We start from the raw sequence: 17422 nt of genomic DNA on the forward strand, positions 1-17422 counted from the left end.
GGTAAAATCTGGTCAATTACATTTCTACCTGAAAATCTCTTTAACTGCTAAGTATATTTTTTCATGACAGCACCTATTACTGTCATGGATGGGACTTTCCGTAGATTTTTTTTTTTTTTTTTTTTTTTTTTTTTGGCGCGTGGCTCATTGTTTCCTTTGGAAGTCATCAGCAATTTCTTACCTTCCTTGCTGATACTTAAGCATCTTAAGTCAATTCCATTTCACTGGCTGTGAAACAAACAATAACCCTCATAATGTCTGTACATACTATTGAAGAAGCCACTGGATTTTAAGCACCTGCAATAGCTTTTGTAGGTGCATGCAGTTTGAAGAAATAGCATCTTTTCTAATGAGATGATTAGAAGGCATTTCAAGGTGGAAAGGAAGATGACTTAAGAGATGCTGTTACTTCCCTTCTTCATTCTGATGGCAGATTTTTACAGAGGATTTACTTTTGTGAATGGCAAATTAAAATTTATTTTGAAACACTGAAATACTGTTGGGTTTTGCCCCCTCCCTCCATGATTGCGGTGATTCCTGGAATCATCTGTGTCACTGACCTTTGTTTTCACCTCTTTAGTATTGTAGTATGGATTTAAATGCTCTTGGGAGTTCTGTGCTATACATCCTGACTGCATCTAAATCATCCAAGGTTCAGTCATAGGACAAACACTAAAAATAAGACACAATGGAAAATAATTAGTGCAGGAAGTTTAAAATAGTGTAAGATAATGTTATGAGTTTAATTAACTTCTCTATAACTGTGGCTTTGTGATCTTGCTTCTTCTGTTGTAAATTAAGTGATACAAAGGTAAACTAGTAAAGCAGAGGAACTGGAGTGTCAAAGGGGACAAATGAATATGGTAGGTAGGGAGAACTTTCTTGTGAGCTTACTTTCATTTTGGTTTCACACTTTTGTGAGTTAGTTTCCGAAGTGAATCTTTCACCTCCAACCTGTCAACTCCTTTTTTTATGTCAGAGAAGAGCCTGAAGAGCATTGGTTTTATTGATGCAGGCAGATGAAGCAAACTTGCATATGTTTCTCAGGATTTCATTGTGAGCTTTTTTGTCAAGGACCACAGCATTGCTAAGATCCTGATGTATCAAGGTTTACAAGTTGGGTGCCATAATTTAGGGTCACAAAATTATGTATATTCTTGGTGACGCTTGGGAAAAGTGGATATGGATTCGTCACTTCAGTTACACTAGTCCAATGCCACATGTGTGCTTTACATAGGAAAGTTGTTTTTCTGATTCCTAACTTACTAAAACTGTAAATTAATTCCTGAATGTCTCAGGGTCATATTTAAACTGCAGGAAATTCCTTGTCCTACAGGGAAATAAATTTTGTGCTGTGCCTTTTAGGGCATAAACCAGTGTGTGGATCTGCCCCATCTACATGCGTGATAGGAGAGCTGTCTGTGGCTTTGGATGCAGCATGACATCACGCTCATTCAAATAATGTGCTTGGCTTTGACCAAGGAATTTAATTTAGTGCATTGTTTGATTAGCAGGCATCTGTAACCTGGTGTCTTACTTGTAGTGAACAAGACCTTTTACTGTCTGTTTTTGATAGGATGTTTACAAAACATTATTTTGGCTTTGGTCCACATACTGAGGTGGAAGTCACAAAAAGCAGGATGGATTAAATGCAGCACACTGTGGTTCACAGTCACTGGGAGTAAGCCTGCAGCAGAGTTGCTTTTATTGGTTTCATTTTGGTTTTAGGAGTGTAGTAGGAACAAGAAATGCAGTTGTTTGTGGTATTTGTGGGGGTACTTCCTTGGTAAAGAGTGATATTTTGGTTCCTCCTTGTGTTTGGTAACCTTTAAACCCTGGTTGTTTTGTAGACTCCCAGACCTCCCAGTGCCACAGGTAAAACTAGTTCAAAGCACTGCGTTAGAGTTCCTAGATGTAGAAAGTTGAACTGCTAGCAGGGTAGGTTCATAATGATGTGCTTGGGTTACTAATGCTTTGTTTTTCTTCCAGTGTTTCTTTTTTTTGTTTGTTTTGAGTCATCTGCCAAAAGGAAGACTGGTTTCGGTGAGGAGCACTCTGCCTCGTAGTACATACACATAAGAAAGAAGACAGCTTTTTTCAGTTAAGTGTGTATATTGAGTGTGTATACAAACTGTATATACAAACTGTTTTTACTCTTAAAGTTGTAAATAGGCAAGACCCTTTTGTCAAACTATAAGGTTGGGAAATGGAACTAATTCAGCTAAGGACTGGCCTTTATATACTAAGGAATGCTTTCCACTTAACTGCTCTGCTCCTAAGCTTATTTTAAAAGCTAGCGTAGATTTTAGCTTAGACTGCAGGCCACGACTTCTCAAATAATTTTAATGGTACTGCCACCCACAGCCACCCCACACAAAACAATACCCGTGGAGCCATGTAGGGAACATTGAGGAACAGATCTGACTTCAAACTACCCTGGCCTGTCTTGCCACCTGATCACAGTTTACCCTGACCAGGTTGTCTCTGTGGCCACACGAGTGTTTGTGTTGCCATATTGGAAGGGGTTGCACAAGGATGAGAATGAGCAGTTGGGAGACGGAAGGGCAGTGGAGGGCACAAAAACTCTGGTGTCACATTGAAATGGGGGTTGGAACTAGATGATCTTTAAGGTCCCTTCCAACCCAACCCATTCTGTGATTCAATGATTAGCTAGTCTCTGAATAGTCTTGAAAAGTATTTCTGATCCTCTGTTGATAACCACCAAAACAATGGTATGTTTGGTTATTCTTTAGGAATATTGCAAAATGGCAAGAAAAGCTTTTTGCTCATCTTGTAATTTACAAGCTACTTGAATAGCTCTAGGTCACTTGATTTTAGTAAAAGAATAGCTCGGATGGTAAGGGAGAAAGCGGTATTGATTTTGATTGGTTTTCTTTGTATGGGTCTCTTTGGCTTTAAGGCTGTGTCCACTCTACCAAAGAAAGCTGTCTTGACAAAGTAAAATCAAGATTTTGCTATGCTTTTCCCCTGCCCTAAATAGTATTTGAACAGTTGTCTTGCCATGTGGAGAAGGTCAGCCAAATACAGCATACGTGTTTGCCTAATATGTTTGAACACGTTGCCCTGAAGTTTGTTGGACTGTTATTAGATATTTATTTTTTTTTGCTTGGCTTTTTTCCTTCCTCTTGAAAAATGTGCTGCTGATGTGGGAACATGAGCTTCTCTTCCTCAGCCCACCCGCTCCACTGTCCTGCCCCCCCCCAAAAAAGAAGTCATGGATGGTCACTGCTTTGTATCCACTCCACAGAATTAACTTTTTTGATCTCAGAGTTTTTCGGTGAAGGGGGCAAACATCTGTTTTCAGACTTCTTAAAAGTGCGGGGAACGCATATTGTAAATTAAAAGCCACTGTCCTAGAAGAATGCACTTAATTAAACAAAGATGCTAGAAAAGATTAACCAGGGAGTTTAATTTGCAGCAATTGTTTTGAAGGGTCTGTCCTGGAGTGCAGCTGGATGTTAACTTGATGCAGCTTCACTGTGGCTGCTTCAGGAAAAGGGCTGGGTGGGTTGGTGGGTCTTGGCTGGGTGCTCCTGCTCTCTTCTTGCTTGGCCGTTTTGCGTGTCTGCTCTCGGTTGAAGTGGCTCATGCAACTGGCTTGCAGCTGAGTGCAATACTCGGAAGCAGTGGGAGTGAGAGGCTAGGGAAAGTAAACAGACTGACACAGGTCTGGTGTTTCCCACAGTTAAATGAAACCACACCTTTAGTCAGTCCGTGTTACCCAGTGCCACACAGGCGCCTGACTGCAGATGAAGGGTCTGCTTTGTTATCTGGGTGGGAGAATGTAACCTCGCTATCAGGAGGCGTTGCTCACCAGGACTGTTTTTCTGAATCCTGAGTGAGCTAGCTGATGAAAAAACCCTGTTATTTTTATTTCCCTTGGTAGAGTTGGTTTTTGCTGACTTACCGCCCTATACTAGCTCGTTTTGCAGATTGCCCATTGTTAGCATAAAGGGAGCAGAAGGGGCACGTGATGATGAGCAGATCCACCTTGGTAGCAACTGTCAGGTTGGCATAGCTGTATTGTTACCTGTGCAAAGACGTAGCACATCTACATGGTATCTTGGCTTTGGTGGCAAAACCTGTAGAAGAAACTGCTCTAACTACAATTTCTTGGCTCCTGTGTACCCCTTGTAGCATGCTGGTCTGTGTTGTGCCAGTTAAAACTTCTTGATGCAGACTTCTCTGTATTCTGAATAACTGAAGTTACAACATTAGCACCCTTCATAATTTATTTTCTAGTTATTTTTAACTCTGATAGTTTTCATGATGCTGTTTGTGATGTGGTCCTGTACAGACTGCCATCTGCAGAACAGAGCATCAGATGAGAACAAGTGATCTGTGAAAGGTGGGTAGGAATTTCTGCAGCCCCCTTCTTTGTTGAAGGTGGTCGAGAAATTGCATCTTTTACCATGTAGCTCTTATTCCTGGCAAACTTCTCCATGTAGACCAATTTATGGTGTTTAGACTATACTAAATGTGCTGACATTTACAGTTCTGTGAGTGGGAGTGCTGTGGTGGAAATTTATTCGAAGGTGAGGGGAAGGGCTAGCATAGCCTTTGCTGGTTAGGAAGCTACATGATCTGCGACAGCAGAAGGAAGCTGAAATCATATGACTCTGCAGACATTGGGAAAAGAACTGTTTTCAGTGTGGAAAGAGTGGTTATTGCAGCTCTCTGTCACGTATACCTTTTTCTTAAAAAAATTTTTTAACTTATTCTTTTGTCATTTTCTTAGACAATCTCTCTTTATCTGGCCAAACATGAACATATGCTGTAGGCATACATGCTTCTAATAGATAGGGTTGTCTTGCAAATACATTTGCTTTTCAGATTGCTGATCTCTGAACCAAAGCAGAAAAACAAGGAAGGGAGAGAGAGATTCCAGGCTTGTTTCTGCTGCTTTATCTTGCCTAGTTTTCCTGCCTTGTTTCAGTCGGAGGCAGCTATGTGGATGGCTGTATAATTGCTAGCATTGCTGTCAGGTCCTAGCAGCCCTAGGGGCTGCAGTGCTTGACCAGAGCTGTTTGAGGGTTGCTGTGCTGTCCTGATTTAGGTGAAATGTTAGAAGAGTAGAAACACTTTTCTTCTTTCTTCCTGTTCTGTGCAGGGATGTGGTAATTGCTCTGAATTCTTTCTTAGTCTGGTGGCAGTGAGTCAGATGCTTAGCTGGTGTGTTTGGCAAAGCTGTCTTTTGTAAGCGTAACAGTGCTGTTGTGCTTTGGCTTGGGACATGTCCCCTTCCAGAAAGGGGCATGGTGCCCCACTTGCTCTCTGAACTGTTTTACCATCACCAGTGGGGAGTGAAATCTTACTTTGTCTGAGGCAGAGGGATTTGTTTTAGCAGTAAAACACTTACCTGTCCTTTGCTGCTGTAGGATTTTGAAAAGTTTTAATTTCAGGTGTGATGGAAGCAGAATTGATCATGCTTTGAAGAGAGCTTCTAGAAATAATTTTCATGCTTTTTACATGCACTTAAGTATGAAGAACTGGATATTGTTTAGACAGGCACCTGTGAGTCTCCTCTATCCACATGCTGAGGAGCTGTGTGGAGTAGTGTCAAAGCAGGTATTTGAAAATGTCGCGATTGGATCCATACTTCTAGCAGGTACTCAGGTATGTGTGGGCATGTGAAGAGTTTTAGCAAAAAGCTGAGGAAGAGTTCTGAAATCATGGAAACTGAGGCTGAAGCAAATAGGAGTTTATAAACATCAGTATTACAAAACTGTTGGTATTACTGATTTCCGTGCACCTGCCATTGTGAGGGCATTGGCCCATACCACCTCAGCAAGGAGATCAGTGGAGCCACAGGAGCATCTCTGTGGTCTTCATGTCTGAGTAGGAAAGGCGAATGCTTCATCCTTTGGAGTGAGGAGGAGGAAGGGAGGGTAGACACAAGTGTTTTGTCTGCAAGGGTGCTTGCCAACCTCAGGTCATTGAGCCCTGGACATAATGTGACCTGAACAAACGGGCTTGCTAACTCTTGGTAAGACTTGTATGGATATATGGAAAGAAACCCGCACATCCAAGTAATGGTGCGAGACACCCAAAAGGCTCGGTCACTCTTTCTATATGATAAAAATGAGGATTGGCACATTGTTTTTGCCTGGAAAAGGTCTGTGCTGGTGTTGCAAACTGCTTTCAAGTGGTTTGGCTTCCTTGAAACAAGCTGTTTGAAAAAAGAGTGCTACAGAGTTAACATGCTGTTCTAACCACGCACAGCTGTGGAGCAGGTTTTGAACCCAGCATGGTTACTGAACGTTGTACTGGGTTTTTGTTGACAATTAAGCCACTATTAATACATGTTATAAAATTATTTTATTTTAAATTTGCACGTGTAACTTTTTTCTTTAAGATTTACATTTATGTAGAAGCATCATGAGGTAAAACATTGCTTAGAGTATTGTGCCTTTGCTGTATTTTTTTTTCTTTCTTGTTTTAACTCCTATTTTTGTCCCACCAAAACTCTATAATTATGGAAAGACATAGTTAAAACTTGGCTCAGCCCCTTCTATCCTGCAAGACTGGATTGTTCTTAAGGCAAACCGATTTAATTGTATTCCAACTGCTTCCTTTTTGCATTGTTTCCATTAGGTAAATGGTCCCGGTGGGGATAGTATCTTCAATCCCTTGTAGGGTCCAAAGTGTTATTATATTTCAATCTGATTCTGTTTGTTAGCACTATATTGTGCTAGGACAGAAAGACAATGGTGTGCATTGTATTTTTGTAACATAACTATAAAGTTTTCTTTAAAGTTATTTTGGTCTTGGATATACAGTAACTCTGCCTGTCTGTGCTATGAATGTGATCATGTTAGAGGAACAAATTGATGCTGAATGTGGATGGCACCAGTGTCCTGGAGCTGTACTGTAAGAGAGTCTGGGAATAATCATGTAGTAATGCTGCTTCTGAGCTTAAATAACTGAGTTTATGGGAGGTTTTCAGGGTAGGAAGCTGTTTTTCTGAACAAACTTTTTTTCCCTGATCAGTATCGCTGGCTTTGAACCACAGGGGATGGTTCCAGGAATTGTCCTGCAATAATTGTTTTTTTGAAAAACTGCTTTTAAATTTGCATTGTAACCTCAAGGCTCTAAACCAAGGCATCAAAACTGAAGACATCTATTGAGTCCTTTGCATTTTTTCTGTTAAATGGCTAGATGTCACTCCTGGTTATCAGCCCCTCCTATGAGAAAACATCCTTCGTGTTTAACTAAGCAGTTTGCAGGAACCTTGCCAGTTTGCTCGTTGCAGCAAGGGCAGCCCTGCCTTGCACAAGCAGGCTGTTGCTGTAAAATGAAGTCATCCCTTACAGCCCTATCTCCCCCTCTTCCCCCAGTCTGATCTTTTTTATAAAAGGGTTTGGAAAACCTTCCTCTCTCTTGCCTGGCTCTGTTTCCGAAGGGAACTGTCGGTAAGCTGGGCCTCTGGCCTTATCTCTGTTGGCAGAACTGTCTGCCTGGTAGGTGGCAGCGGGGGCAACACTTTTCAAACGAGGCTTTCCTGTGCTGAGGGAGGCCCTTGTTTTTTTGTTTTAACAGCTTCCTATTGTTCGAAACAGCAGGTTGTCCCCTCCCACGCTGTTCTAGCTCTTTCCTCCTCCCTTAAATAATTTTTCCATGCAAGTATTACTCAGAGCAGTTACTCTAGCAGCGAGTCCTCTGAGAGTTTTCTCAACCCGCTCTGAGCTCCAGCTTTTGTTGCAATACCAGTATGGAGTTCACGCAGTAAATAGAAAGTGGCTTCTGAAGGTAGGTCTTTCTGATTCTTAAATCAGTTTTAATGTGGTGCCACCACCGCTGTGACATGACTGATTTATTTTATTGAATCCCAAGTTGTCACAGGAATTCTCTCCTATATATGGTACTGAAAGGTAGAAAATACTGCTGGCCAATGTAGAGTGCCTTTGTTTCTAAGATGCAAAGAAGAGTATTGCTTCTTAAAAAACTCTTAAAAAAGAGTTTTGTTATTAGTTCGCTTTTCAATATTACAATCTTTCTGTCTAATGGTGTTTAGTATGTGTATGTTTTATGTTCTGCTACCTGTGTGAAAGGCACTTTCTAAGCCATAAGCTGCCTCTGGTCCGCGATGCTGTAGCTGCTTCTGACTAATAGTATCCGTGATAAATTTGAAGGTGAAGCCAGTCAGAATCTCTTCTCACCTTAACATTTGTCACAGCTGGAAGGAATATTGGCAGTTCATTTTTCATCCTTGTTACTTTGTAACTAATACTATTACCTAGTCAGAAGCTCTGGGGGCTGCTTTTTTGATGATGTAGATGCAGTTTTGCTTCCCTCTACTTGTTGAATTCTGTGTTAGAAAGTTGGTAATGAAATGAGGTATTAAATATATGTAGAGCTTTTCTATTATATTAATGTGTTGATTTGTGAAAGTCATCTTGCTTTGGCTGGTTTCCTGATCCCCTGCCTTCTGTGAAGTGTCTTGTTTCCAAAACAAATAGCAATTATCTTGTGAATTTTGGAAGTCTACCACTGCTATTCCAAACTTCATGCTCCTTCAGCTCAGCATGAAGTACATCTTTGTTTAAATTTGTAGATTTGAAAAAAAATCACAAACTGTTTTCACACATTTGGTGATACTAAGCAGAGGTTTTAATTCCACAAAATGATAAATCTAGTCCTAGAGCCTGTCACTGGGGAGGGGGAAATAGTCTGTGTATCATTTTGGCTGCTCATCATTCAGTGTAATAAACATTATGCCTTTTCAAAGGCATTCCATATTTTTCTGAAGGAATAACTTCTTTGTAATCCTGGTGTGCTTTAGGCTGCCATAGAGATTGATCAGTCTGCTGAGGCAGGGCTCAGCTGCTCCACACCTGGAAGAGGAAGTCCTGCTCTCTTTGCCCTGGCTGTAACTTCTTGATGAGTTGACTAAATCACTAAATCAGTAGGAAATAAAGCAAGCCCCTCTCCTCCCCTCTTCCCCCCCGCCCCGCCCCTGGAAAAAAAAAAGGGGGGGGCTAATTTTGTGAGCTGAATTTGGTGTAAGCCAAGGAGCAGAGGTGTTAACTACCTGTCCCAGAGCACTGGGATGGAGAGAGGGGGGTGCCCTCTTCCCTGCTGAGGTGGCTGTGAGATTTTGGGTTCGTGATTGCTCTCAGACATTGCCTCTCTGAGATGATAGGTCTTTCTTGTAGTACATTTTACTCGGTGGGAGTTAGAAAATAGGCTTGCTTTCCCCCTTCCCGCCCTCCCAAAAAACTGGTGGTTCAAGAAACCTCTTGCTATTCTTCGACAGTGAAGCATTGCCTTGGACATACGGTGTGTGTGTGTTTTCTGAAGTTGTTAATTTGTAATGCAGTTATACCTATAGGTTGGGGCGGTAATCTCAGAGTCTTGAGTATCTTAAAAACCCAAACAGGCAGATTCCGGGTTAGAGGGTTCCCCATCTCAGGCCAGAGGAACATGTCAAGCAGCCAGAGGAGTGAAGGAAGCAGACTGTGGTGGCTGTCACGATGAACAATGGTTTTGGCACACCTGCTGCCTTGCCGCTGAGCTTCTCCGTGCTTGGCAGGAAAGGAGTGATTTGGAGGATAACCAGATAGTTTTGTAGATGTTTTTTGGTATGTTTCCATCTTCTCTGAGGGAGAGAAAACAGAAGCACTTGCTTTATAATGTAACAAATGGCTGGTAAAGGCTGGCACCATCAACTTTCGGGGGCAGGATTTAATAATGCACTTATAAGTGGGAAAGTCAATATTGTGCTAGACCCAAGGGCCCTTCAAAGCAAATACAGGGAGACTGATGTACTGTGGGAAGGGGGAATGTGGAATATAGTCAAAGCAATGTGTTAGAAAAAAATATGTTCATAATACTTTTTGGAATAGATAAAAACATATCTATATTGTTTTAGTCAAGAAAAATAATTTTCTAGTGATCAAGAAGCAAAATGAAGAGAGCTGGGACAAATGCATTTGTGTTTTGCAGTACAGCAGTTTTTTGACTCCACCAAGTGCCAAGTGATGCTAATCAGTTGCTGTTTCTCCTGGGAGTTGTCATGGATGTAAGCTGCGAGACAAGATTACTTCTTCCAATTAGTAGTGTGTCGCAGCCATGTCATTTCATCCATTTTTCAGTTGTGGCTTTTCAGGTTCTGGTGTTTTGGATCATAATAATAGTATCTTTAACTGATGTATTGATATGTATGAAATTCCACAAAAGGTCTGCAAGTTTCTTGTGTGCTCAATTCCACAAGAGAATGTGCATTACTCTCACTGTCCTAATTGATGAGTACCTGGGTCACCAGGGTGTATTGGAATTGGAGAACTTGGGGGGATGGGAAAAAATGAGAATGCTAAAAAGCTAGAAGAGCTTCCTTCTAGTTTAGCAAAGAAAATACATCTAACACAGCACGTTTTGGCTCAAGCTTAGAGCAGTTTAGCTTCAAATGGAGTGACTTCAGTCCCAGTGCAGCAGAAATGTAAGATTTTTCCAGGTCAGCCACTTGGTTGCACATGTGTACACGCATGTCTATTATTTATTTTCTTAATCACAGAGGAAGGGTGCATAGACTTTTAGTCTGGATAGAATATTTTTTCCTGTCTCCCTTACAGGTGTGTATGAAGAAGTGTTACATGTTGTAATGCTGGCTAAGCAGTGGGTAATAATAGTAACAGTGTGAATGCTTTCTTCAAGTATTGAAGGAAAAATTTGTACACGATTTCTCAACAAAGCATTTATTGTGGTGTAGTGAGGTGACTAAAAATACCATCCTGGTGTGGTAACCCTTCTTGATAAGGATAGCTTTTACAGATGTTGCTTTCCTAGATGTCAGGTGGTCGTTCCTTGAAGGGTGGTTATTCTGAGGGAGTGGACTTTTAAACACCACAGTGTTTGGTTTTGTCCTTTTATTGGTTTGCTGGCGTTCTGGATCTGCATCTTTTTCTGTACCAAGTTGCTAATCTTCTCGAGACCCTCCTCTGTTAAATGCAAGAGTTACGTCCCTTCAGCAATTTTTTTTGTGTCACCAGCATGTTGTCTAGGGAATTCTGGGGAAAACAATTTCTATTGTGCAGCATTACAATGCTCAGAGACACGAGCCTGAAGCAATATCAGCAGGTCTTGTCCTAACAGGATTTGGCAAGAGCAGGTGTGGCCAATGTGTGGCATGCCACTCTGCTGTGCAACTGGAAGGTGAAGGCTCCGTGTTGTGACCAGCTCTGGGTGGTGCTGGTGTGGGGGTGGCTGTGGGAAGAAGCAAGCCTTGAAGACTGTCTTTGCTATGACAGGATCTGGAGTCCACAGATTTGAAGAGGATGTGTCTAACCCTTCTCCTGTGGAGCTCCCAAAAGACTGAAAGGATTTTATCATCAAAAAAGCTAAATTTTATTTAAATAAGTACTAGAAAGTTTGCTTTTTAAAAAGGGAAAATTCCAAAGAGCTAGGGAAAACAAGATGGAAATAAGCTTGTGTGCAACTTACCTGTTGCCCACCATTTCCCTGCTTTCCAGCCTGGTAGTCACTGAGTGGCCCCACAGGTCTCTTAGAAGTTTTGTGCCACATCTAAGACCAGCCATACCCCGCAGTCCCTGGAGCGCTCTCCTTTGAACACCCTTGGTACTTCCCCAAGTGGGACAAGGGAACTTGGGGCTGTATCCCTGCTCCCAAGGGTCCTATGTGGCACAGCCACACTCTTAAGAGATCACATACATATTTAGAAGCCAGAAACCAAACAGTTACAGAAAAGACATCATCCTGAGACCCAGTTACTTCCCCATCCCCTGCTGCCTGTGATGGAGTGGAAGAACCCCTACAGCTGCTGTTGTCTCTTGCCTTGAGACCTTTCCCCAAAGCTTCTTATGTGTTCCACCCGCAGCCTCGTTCCCTGAGGCACTCTGCTGGAAGGGATGGGACACATCAGTTCAGACTGTAGACTTAGTACTTTCTTTATGGGGGGGAAGGGGGGGAGAAAGGTGAACAGAGTGCACGGAATATAACATCGGTTCAGGATGCTGTGCTTTCTGAATTTCATGTGTTGTGGTCTGGACTAAGCCAGAAGCTGTGTAGTCCTTTGTGCTGAACCTTGCAGCACTCGTGGGAGTTACTGTTGGAAGGATATGTGGCTTTAGTTTCACAAGCCGTTTCAGCCATTGGTGCAGGATCAGATCTGCAAGAGTAACAGAAGTAGCTGCTTGCTTTTCAGTAGAGCTCATACCCACAGCAGCATTGAAACAGTTGAACCATTGCTGAAACTAAATCTGTGAAGTAAGCATCCTTTTATTTACATCCTTTTATGTACAGCCTAGGCTGAAATTCTATTGTCTGAAGTTGAGCAAGGCTGCTGTTTTCTCTAGCTACTCTTTCAGTGTTGAACTCAGTGGCTTTAGCATTTGTTGTTGGCTGGGTACTTTGCAGTGCTATTGAGCCAGGCCTCATTTCTGTATATGGGGACATGTTTACATACTCTCAGACTTGCTCTTTTTCATTCTGCTTTGAAATAACAACAAAAAGCTTTATTCCTCTCCACATGTACCAGTTGCTTAAATGTATTATGACTTCCCCAGGAACCCACAGAATTCTGTTTCAATTTCATATTTAACAGCCTTCTTCCAGCTGTAAAGAGATGAACTCTTGCAAACTACCTCTCATGCTCTTTTTCTGTCAATGAGCAACCCACAAATAATATAGAAAGGTGCCTTTCATGGTATATACACCTCCTCTTGAGCACTTCCTGGTTTGTTTGTTTGGTTTTTTGTAGGGAGCTTCTGGTGCCACTCAGTAGTGTCATTTCATCACCAGGCAGAGAAAAAATAAATCAAAGCTGTTGACATCATTCTTCTTTCTTACCCCAACACCCAACTGGTCTATTCAGCTTGTATTATACTGCATTTGCACAGCTTCTGCTTCTGTGACCCATTAGGACAGAGGCTGCTTGTACTTAACAAGAGTTTCTTTCATGCTTTGTGGATCTCTCCAGGCCACAGCAGGGCACAAAATAATCCCTTTTGCATTTGGTAGTTTCACAGTACGTTTCTGGTGAGGATGAAATAACCTTTCCAAATGAAAACAATAACACCTCCTCCATAAGCCTGGTTTTGATACAAGGTAATTGTATCATTGTTTCTGCATTTTACAGAATGAACGGCAGCTTTTTTTTCCCCAGCAGATGTCAAGACTTTAAGATAATAAAATCTGTAAGGAAAGAGCTGTGTAAGTTTTCAAATTCAATGTGGAAGTAGTTCTTTATGGTAGCATCTGTTAAGACTTACATAAACAGTCTCTTTGGATCATAACTTAAAAATCTGAATTCAGACTTTGAATTCAAAGAGGCCAGAGTTTTGTGGAAGTTCATATGCAAATCTTATGGCTTCACCTTCTAGTTCTAACTTAAAATGAAAGATCTGTATTTCAGGTAACTTGTTTATAGGGTACAATCTGCTTTGCACACATGAAGCTTCCATCTGTGTATACTGTTGCGTATTCTGTAATGTTTTAGTTTCTGAAATGTATTTCTGACAAATATACTGTATACAAAATCAGAGAAAGTACCTTTTGCCTGGTTTAGCCATCTATGCCAGCTTTCACACAGTTGAAATAGGTTGAACTGGATTTGAAGGCTTTTTTTTACAGCTGCTTGATAAACAGATACCAGGGGTTTTTTTGTTCTTCAAAATGCTTATTCTAGTACATCTTTCAGAATGTCTCATAGCAGAAGTATTTAAGCAGGGTAAGTTTTCTATTTGTAAGGGACTTCTCAAAGAAAGTAAAATTTCAGCTGTGTCCTGTTATACAAGGGCTCCTTTCCTCTGTTTGCAGGCAGGAATCATTACGTGGCCTTGCCCATATTTAATGTTTAGCTGTGAGTCCAAGACTGTTGTGCATTCAGTTGTCATTATCCTCTTCTTTTAAAACACACGGAACCCTGCAAAATGGCCAGTTACTTTGAGATCATATGATGGATTGGGGCTGTGGCTGCGGCATGGTATGTCCATGGTACATCAGCTCAGCCAGCAATGGCCAGTTGGCCAGGTCTGGTGCTGGGGTGCGGGAGCCATGGTAGCATATTACAAAGGCTGGATTTGATAGTGAAAGACAAGAGCACCATGTGCAAGTTTGGGTGGTAAAGTTTTGAGATTTGGTCATGTCTGTTTGCTCCCTGTTTAAAAAAGGGGAAAAAAAACCAACCCCAATTCCTCATCAGCTCGCACAAAGTCTTTTCCTCTGTCTTTCCCTAAGTGCGTTGATCAGATGTTTTCTTCTGCTGGTCTGCTGTTTTCCAGAGAAAACAAGAAATTAGGCTTTGAGCTCTCTTCCCTCTGCTTGTCTTCCAGGTTGTTGGTGAGGTGTGTGGTATCATGGTATGTTTCCCCAACATGTTTGTTTTACTCTTCCCATATGCTATTAACTGTTGTTGGAGATGGAATGTTTTGATTCAGTAAGCTTTCTCTTGTGGTATGTGCACATGTTTTTCCTACTCGGGTCCTGAAGTCTTCAGTGGGTTTTGTGGGAAAAGGCCTCTGTATACACAGCCAAATGAAGCAAACCCAACTCTCTTGTTCTTGTTAGTTATGCTTATTCCTCTAAAACTAAATAGTAATGATCTTAAACCCAAGTTGAGATTATTAAGTGCTTATGCATGTGTGTGCACACTCGTGATGCTGCTGAAATGTTATTTATAGCTGTACAGCACAGATGACTGCTTAGAAAAAGAGGAATAATCAGCATGTTGTGGATGCTGGGTGCATGATTCTATATTTTTATGTGGAAGTATTAATCTATATAATATTCTGTGGTGCAGCAACCCTCCTGCTGCTTGCCAGTTTTAGCAAGGCAGGAAAAAATGATCTAAGCATTTAATACTGGGACCCAGCACAGGCACTTGAGCTGCTGCTTGCTCTTTCTTTACTCTCTCTGCCTGTGCTTTGTTTGCACAAACTCCTCTATACATCTTTAATTTTGCACCTGCAAATGTTGTTAGTCTGGCAGGAACATGAGTGTTACAAGCCATCTTAACATGTGGTAATGGTGGTACAGGTAAAACACAAAATACCACGAGTTAATAGTTTGAGAATAAGCTATAACCATTATCTTAATACCAAATATTATCCTGAGACAAGAGAAAAGAGGGAGGGAGTAAATGCTGTTCTAGCACTATCAAATATATTGTCTGGCCCCAGCTGTTGATCACAAGGGAGGTAGGAATTGTGTCTGCCCACCCGCTATGGAGGTTTTCACTGGCCAGTGGTATCAAAAAGTCCATTATGTGCCTGTGTTGATGAAACTGCTTTCTGCCCTAGGTGTCATCTTTCCCCTCGAGCACTGCCTGGAGAGAACACTACATTGCAGTATTTGACCAAGGTCTTTAACACATCACTGGAAAGACCTACTTACCCGGCCGAAGGCCATCCATCTGTTTGGTAAACGTCTATGGCTAGTCTCAATGTGTTGCTGCCTTTGCTTAATCTGCATTGTCTTTCCTTTGAAATTGAAGTACTAATGGCGCCGGAGTCCTGTTGGCTTGTCTTCCCGCAAAAATCCATTTCTTGCTTACCTGTGGTTTATATTGTATGTGGATGTGTGGGTATTAACACATTCAGTTGTTTCAAACATTACTGAAATCAAGGTATAATGAGAGAGAGTTTAATGAAACAGAGGAATTTGTGGTGCTGTAATGTGAACAGTATATGATTTGGGAGTTGATTGCTACAGATTTCTGTTTAAGGAAAGAACAGAGTGTGAAGATTGACAGGAGAACTCTTAGTTATAACGAGGTAGCTGTTAGAGAAGAGGAAGAATTTTTCTGTTCAGCAGTGAAAGTCTGCAAGGTCAGGAAAAGAATGGCAGCAGGATTTTAGGATTTAAACAGTCATCATTAAGCCTTATGTTGCTGAATACTACTGACTACTTCTCAAAGCTTCTAGGAATGCTTTAGTCATTGTTGGGTTGGAATTTGCAAGCCAAAGTAGAAAATCTTTGTTTTCTTGGGTCAGTGGTATTACTGAAAGAGAGACAATTATTTTCTTGTGAATAAGATGCCACAGGAAAAAGCGGCTTGAAATCTTGTTGCAGTAGCCGAGGGCTGTGAAATACAGAATTTTGTGGTGAAAGTGTTTGTTTATGTGGAGATTGAATCAAATACTCAATTTATCTTGAAGCTCCCCGTTGGAGAGCCAAGGTGAAAATTTGGAAAGGGAGTAACTGGCAGCAGGAGGCTGGCTCAGCATTTGCTAGAATCAGACTAGAACCTTCCATTTCACCATATGTTTGACAGCCTGCCCTGTTCCTATTTGTCATGATTTTCTGTGTTACACAGGATTGATTGGTGATGTTTAACTGCTTTTGAGCACTTGCATAACATTTGAAGCTGCCATGTTTTCCCCATTTATCCAAACCTCGCAAGTTCCATACGGAGTGGGATGAAAGACTGGTTTTACCGCACCCTCCCTCCTTGTGAAATGTCCAGCACCAAGCCTAGGGGTAGGTAGGGTGCTTAAATACAGGCTTGGGAGAACAAACATGGACTTCATGTAGAAAGGAAGATAAAAATTTAGGATAAGTGTTTTGGGAATCCGGGTGTGTTAAGATACAGGCTTTTATTGTCATGTACAGCAGTCTTAAAGAACTGGGCAGCTGTGAGGGGGAAATCTGAAGGGAGTGCAAATTGTTTTGAAATGGTTTGAATTTACTTCAGGCTGGACAGACTTCCTTAATTTTATATATATTCCTTCCCTCTTCAACTGTCAGGGAAAAGTTGTTTGAAATAACAGATCCTTTGGGCTGTGTAACAGAAAGGGGGGCAGCTGCTTCCGAAGGATTTCAGAAATAGGACACAAAGCTGTGGGCTCGTCTGCCTCCATTCCGGGTAACCTCCACAGCAAATGCGTGTGCCGAAAGTACTATGATGCATGAGATCAGTGGTTATTAATACCATGTTTTTGATATGAGTAAAAGTGTTATCTGGGGAGTGAAGTGTGTTTTGGCAGTAAGCCCCACACAAAGTAAATAACGTGGCCTTTGCATCTCTAGTTCTGACCTAATCTCTCTCATTGTTTGTCTTCAAACAGAAGCCTTTCATTACTTGATTATCCCACATTGTGCTTTTATAAAATGCAGTCTCTAAGAAGAGATGCTTTCCCCTAGAACCTTCTAGATGATCTTGCAGGTTAAGTTATTTTCGATCAGAAAAGGCTGTAATACTGGCATTAGATATTTAGAGCTGTGTGTTTGGCTTTTTAAAATTTTAATTTCTATTGTAATTTGCCTTTGAATGGTTGTCATGTTGTATTGCAGTTCTTTACTGGATGGGTTTTCATAGCTTTTCTGATTATTTGAGAGCCAACTGGATACTTTGAGTACCTGTAACTGCTTTATGAAAGTCTGGACACGGCTGCCCTACTATCTCTAAGTAGCACAGTGTGTTAAGTGACATACTTTTCCACCATTT

General features: G+C 41.4%; 1 protein-coding gene across 11 annotated transcripts in view; it reads left to right on the forward strand.

The window, feature by feature from the left end:
* USP54 (ubiquitin specific peptidase 54) overlaps positions 1–17422 on the forward strand; it is a 102530-nt gene that overhangs the window by 25204 nt on the left and 59904 nt on the right. For 2 of the 11 annotated variants that reach the window (XM_055803691.1, XM_055803696.1), the window contains exon 2: positions 15276–15395. The exons of 3 other annotated variants lie outside the window; for them this stretch is intronic. The gene's annotated coding sequence lies outside the window, so the exon portion shown is untranslated. Of the gene's footprint in view, positions 1–7349; positions 7771–15275; positions 15396–17422 lie in introns of those variants that run through there. 6 more of the 11 variants (XM_027789867.2, XR_008747187.1, XM_027789854.2 and 3 more) reach the window with 6 other exon arrangements.

This window comes from Falco peregrinus, chromosome 1 (genome assembly GCF_023634155.1).
Source record: "Falco peregrinus isolate bFalPer1 chromosome 1, bFalPer1.pri, whole genome shotgun sequence".
NCBI lineage: Eukaryota > Metazoa > Chordata > Aves > Falconiformes > Falconidae > Falco > Falco peregrinus.